We start from the raw sequence: 6,000 nt of genomic DNA, 5'->3' as shown, positions 1-6,000 counted from the left end.
GAGAAACCATTGATTTTTTTAAATCTTGCTGATTTCTGTTAGAATCTCCATTCCATGCTCTATTTCCTGCCATTAAGGAAAATTAGCTGCATCGAATGTTATAGTTTTGCACTGATTGCCTTTGGCAACTGTTCGTTGTGTTGGGAATAGAATTCTAATCTGCATAAGTCCGATTTTTCTTGCAGGATTCTGAGTGTGGAGAATGACCAGATGGGTAGTTCATGCATGGAGCGCTGGAGACAGAGGACCTGAGCTGAGTGGCACCTCAGCACTGTTTCTTTTTATTTGCATTTCTTTTCCTTTTTTTATTATTAGATAATCTCAAGTGTACAACACAATTTCTTAGCAATCCAAAACAGATCTAGAATCTATACAGACTAGAATTATCTCATTGACATTTCAGTCAAATTTTTCAAGCAGTTTATACAGTTCATTTTCACATCTCTCAATCTTTCAAACTTTCATTCCAAGTCCCTTGCCATCCCTGGCTTCTTTTTCACTATCCTGTAACATCTGGGCCTTTGAGCTTCGACAGACTCTTCCCCTGCTCCAGGTAATCTCAGATCAGTTCCTGCTTGGACTCGTTCTGCAGGCTTTCTGCATGTATGTTTTTTTGGCGGAGGGAGCCTCTGCAGGAATTTTCTGCCATTCCCTCCCCATTGTTGCCTCTGACCTGATCCTTCCTGTCCAATTTTTCCTCTTCATAGTTTTGACCGACTTTCTGATTCACTTGGGCCCCACACCACTATCTACATCAGGCCTCAAAGAGATGTGTCATGGGGCTATGGTGAACCCCTTGGCAACCCCATTGACCAGGGCTGGGCCTGGTTGGTCTAAGGTATTGTAACAGAGGTGTGTGGGACTGTAAACAATGTGGGAAAAGTGAATCCAAAGAAGTTACATTAAACTGAGTACATGAGGCAAGCCAGTTCACAGTCTTAAAGCAGAAAAAGGAAACTTTATGATTGATACCAGGAAGCTTTTCTGCACACAGCGAGTGATCGACACTGGGACAGACTGCAAAATGGAGCAGTGGAGGTAAGAACCCAGGACATATGTAAGAAATAATTAGCTAGTGTAACGAGGGGACTGTGGCATCTTTCTGGATGGATGGACTGGGATGGAGCAATTGGCCTTCCTCATCTGTAATTTTTCTTCAAACTCAGATTGCTTCTTTGCAATACGTGACTTACACAATGTCCTTTGAGTGAATGGGTTGTGAGGTTAATGGACCACCATTGACCAGGAACTTAATTGCATTAGCCACGCAAATAATGTGGCTAGGAGCTGGGTATCCTGCAGTGAGTGACTCACCTCCTGACACCCCAAAGCCATTCCACAATTACAAGGCACATATCAGGAGTGCAATGGAATACTCTCCATTTGCCTGAATGAATGCAGTTCCAAAAATTCTCAGGAAGCACGACACCATCCACTTTCACTGCAGCCCACTTGATTGATACCACATCCACCACTCCAAACAGTCACTCACTCTACCACTGGCTGTACTGTGGCTGCAGTATGTACCATCTACAAAACACACAGCAATAACTTACCAAGGCTTTTTCAGCAAATAGGAACAGGAGTAGGCTATTCAGCCCTTTAGGTCTGCTCCGCCATTCAATAAAATCATGGCTGATCCTCAACTTCACTTTCCTGCCCTCTCCCCATACCTCTTGATTCCCTTACTAAAAATCTATCTCATAAACCTATATTCAAAGGTTCTGGGCAAGGAATTTCATGAACTCATAACTTAAATGGACACCCCCTTAATTCAGAGACCATACCCTCTGGTCCTAGACTCTCCTATGAAGGGAAACATCCTCCTAACATTTACCCTGTCAAACCTCCTAAGAATCTTATGTTTCAGTCAGATTACCTCTGATTCTTCTAAACTCCATTCAGCAGAGTTCCAACTTGTTCAACCTTCCCTCTTTTTGTATGTGGGATCATCCTAGTGAACCTCTGACTGCTTCCAATAATAATATATCTTTCCTTAAATAAGGGAACCAAAACTGTATACTGCACTCTAAATGCCCTGTTCAGTTACAGAAAGACTTCACTCCTTTTGTACTCCAAACCCCTCTATCCACTTTGGCTGCTACATCTTCAAAGAACTCTAATAAATCTGTCAGACTCAATTTCCCTTTCATGAAGCCATGCTGACTCTGCTGGATCAGATTACGACTTTCCAAATGTTCTACAACTACCTCAATAATTGATTCTAATATCTTTTTTCCAAAAAGAGATGTTAGACTAACCAACCTGCTTTTTGCCTCCCACTCCTTTTGAATAACGGTATCACATTGGCAGTTTTCCAATCCTTCAGTACCTCTCCAAAATCTAAGGATTTTTGGAACATTACAACCAGTGCATCCACTATCTTCGTAGCCACTTCTTTTAGAATCCTAGGATGCAGAGGACTTGCCATTCTTTAGCCTAATACCAATTCCCTAGTGATGGTATTTAATTCCTTCCCTTTATTTGTTAGCATTCTTCTTCTCAGAAAGTCCCTCACGTTAATGGGATGTTTGTAGTATCTACTACCATAGAGACTGGTGCAAATATCTGCTTCACTCTTCTGCAATTTCCTTGTTTCTCATAACTAATTCCCCTGTCTCTTTCTCTAAGGGACCTCTTTCTTCTCTTTGGTATATTTCAAGAAGCTCATTTTCAGTGTTCAGATTTCTCACTGGTTTGCCCTCATAGTTTATTTTCTCCTTCTTGATTATTTTTGAAGTCCTCCTTTCCTGGATTCTGAATTTATCGCAGTCTTCAGGCCTACTACTAACTTTTACCACCTTACCTGTTTTCTCTTTCAACTTAATACAGTGAACCATTCAATCTCTTCTGCCCCCCTTTTAGAACCTCTCCTTCTCTTTGGGCAATATTTTTGCTGGGTGTCATGAATTATTTCCTTAAATGTCTGTCATAACTTGTCTGTTTTCTTACCTGATAGTGTTTGCCCAGTTCACTTCAGCAAATTCTATTCCTTTGTAATTCCCCTTATCCTTATCATTCTGTCAAATCTGTGACCTCCAGCACAGCTGAAGAGCAGCAGGAATATGGAAACAGCACCACCTGCAGGTAACTCTGCAAGCCACACTCCATGTCAACTTGGAAATATATCACCATTCCTTCATCATCGTTTTGACGAGATGCTGGAACAGCCTACCGGATGGAGCGTTCTGAAGCTTGAGAATTTGGCGAGAGGTTTGGTAATTCTCTGGTAAGTTGTGGGTGAACAAATTTAAACTGAAATTTAGTTAAACATATAATATTTAACCAAGAACTTCAAACTGTTAAAAGAAGTGCAAGTCCATTAACTGTTAACAGAAATTGCCTGTTGACGGCAGTTAACAGTTAATCAGCAGTGATCATCTGAATTGGGAGCAATTATTGTGAGCGGAGAATTGAATCCTCATCTGTAACTTGGGTATGGCTTAAAAGGGTTTTTATACGAGTTTCTGCAGATGCACGATGTGCTTTTAAACATATTCACCTAGAAACTGGATTTCATCCTTTTTATGGTACGCAAACATATGCTGCTTTTAACACCAAAGCCCAATCAGAAGCCCTGCAAAAAAACCATGACATTAGCCAAAGTTATATTGGAAGCAGCTGTTCAATGGTTTATCACGCGCTAAAACAGAAATTGTGTGGTTCCCGCCTGCACCTCATTTTGTATCACTTCACATGCTTTTTGCTGTGCACCTTTCTGAGAAAAACATGAGCCCTTCAAGGTACACTGCCCAGGGCAGCCAAACACAAGCAACACACATTATATCTGCCAGAGAGGCGACAGAGGCTGCACGAGAGAAGGAGAGAGCCTCAAGCTTGAGTGCAAGAGAACTGGCATTCTCAGCAGTGAGACAGATATAATGAGGGAGTCCTGTGTTCTGGGAGGAGGGACAGGACACCCCACTACCACCTCAGAGCCACAGTCGGAAGAACTTTGCAGGAGGCTTCTCCAGCTGTCTCCTACAGCTGTGGGAATTCCCTGCTCATTCCACCAATGTAGAAATAACTTGCGTGCCTTTACCATTGAAAGCAGTTGTGGTGGACCCTTTCTATAAATGGATCAGGGATTCATTATGATCAGTGCAGGTGATCTTGCAAAGGACAGTGCAAGGAATCTGGGCTCTCTCAGCTGGTTACTGGTGAACTACGCTGGTGCCACAGAGTGAGTCACTGTCACAGCATTAGAACAAAGATTTGGCAGGCTCCTTATTGAAAAGCACCTCTCTGCCAGTGAGTCCCTTCTCTGCTCTGCTGTGAGACGACGCTGATGATGTTCTGCTGGCACTTTCATCCTGCTCCTGCTCTTCTTCAGCCTCTGCCTCCTGTTCCTCAGGCTCCCGTCTGCACGCTGTTCTTCCTCTGGCACCGGCTACAGCCTGTGATTGGCTGGGTTGTGTCGCAGACAGCAACCAGTGAGGCAGCCCTCACGCCTGCTTGACATGTACTGCAGGGTGCTCCTGGACGGCCGCAGGCACCAGAATCGCTTTTGCAGGAAACAGTCGGCAGCTTCCAAGCTGATTCTGGTACTTGGGTGCGTCTCATTGCAGCAGCACTCAGCTGTAGCGGTAGGACTGTCAGGAAAGCAGAGGGTGGCGTCCTGACAGTCCATCCCTTTGGGCACTGTTGGTCATGGAAATTGTCTGGCAGTTCAGTCTCCATGAGGATGAAGTCATCGTATGTGCTTCCTAGAAATGTGGCATTGACCATCAAGAAGTTTTAATGGTGATCCACAGCCACCTGAACGTTCAGCAAGTGGAAACCTTTTCTGTTTTTGAAAAGGCCCAGGTAATTAAAGTGAACACTTGTGGGCACAGAAGTGCAGTCACTGGCTGCCTGCACTCATGGCAAATCCCATTGTCAGTGGCACCACCTGAAATCATCTTTCCGTGCCTGTGTGGAAACACATTGGGCGACGTGGCAGAGAGCAGTTGCAGCCCCTTGGAAAGATCTTGTGGTGAGGAAGTTGAAAGTCAACGCAACTTTGACCTTCATGGAGCAGCCCAGGCACGAGAGTATGGCAGGAGGTGTGCTGGTGATTGCACTATGTTTAATTCCATTTGCAACTCATCAAGAAAAGAATGTATGCATGGGCTGATAAGTGGCATAAGAACGCAAGGAAATAGGAGCAGGAGTAGATATCTTTAGATATCTTTATTAGTCACATGTACATCGAAACACAGTGAAATGCATCTTTTTGCGTAGAGTGTTCTGGGGGCAGCCCTTAAGTGTCGCCACACTTCCAGCGCCAACATAGCATGCCCACAACTTCCTAACCTGCACATCTTTTTTGCGTAGAGTGTTCTGGGAGCTGCCCACAAGTGTTGCCACGCTTCTGGCACCAACGTAGCATGCCCACAACTTCCTAACCCGTACGTCTTTGGAATGTGGGAGGAAACTGGAGCATCCGGAGGAAACCCACACAGATACGGGGAGAACGTAAAAACTCCTTACAGACAGCGGCAGGAATTTGAACCCAGGTCGCTGGCGCTGTAACCTGTAGGCCACCTACCCCACCATTCAACATGATCATGACTGATCTATGCTGGCCTCAACTTCTCTTCTGCCAGTTCCCCATAGCCCTTAATTCCCCAATCGTTCACCACCACTTTACATTCTTCCAATGATCCAGCCTCCAAAACTCTCTGGAGTAAAGAATTCCAGAGATTCGCCACCTTCTGCAAGAAGGGTCTTAAATGACTTTCTCCTTATCTTGAAACTGTGTCCCCTCATTCAAGACTCTCCCACTAATGAAAACATTTTGATATCTACCCTGTCATGCTCCTTTAGGATCTTAATGTGTTGCCCCTCATTCTTCTAAACTCCTGTTTAACCTCCCTTCATAGGACAGTTCTCTCACCTCAGCAATTAGCCTGGAGAATCTTCTTTGGATTGTCTGCAAAGCTATTACATCCTTCCATACTTCACTCATTTGCAGTCTCTTTCCATGTAGATAATAATCTGCCTTTTGATTCCTCTTAC

The sequence above is a fragment of the Pristis pectinata genome, chromosome X (assembly GCF_009764475.1).
Source record: "Pristis pectinata isolate sPriPec2 chromosome X, sPriPec2.1.pri, whole genome shotgun sequence".
Lineage (NCBI taxonomy): Eukaryota > Metazoa > Chordata > Chondrichthyes > Rhinopristiformes > Pristidae > Pristis > Pristis pectinata.
The sequence above is the reverse complement of the archived record's forward strand: the minus strand, read 5'-3'. Positions refer to the sequence as shown.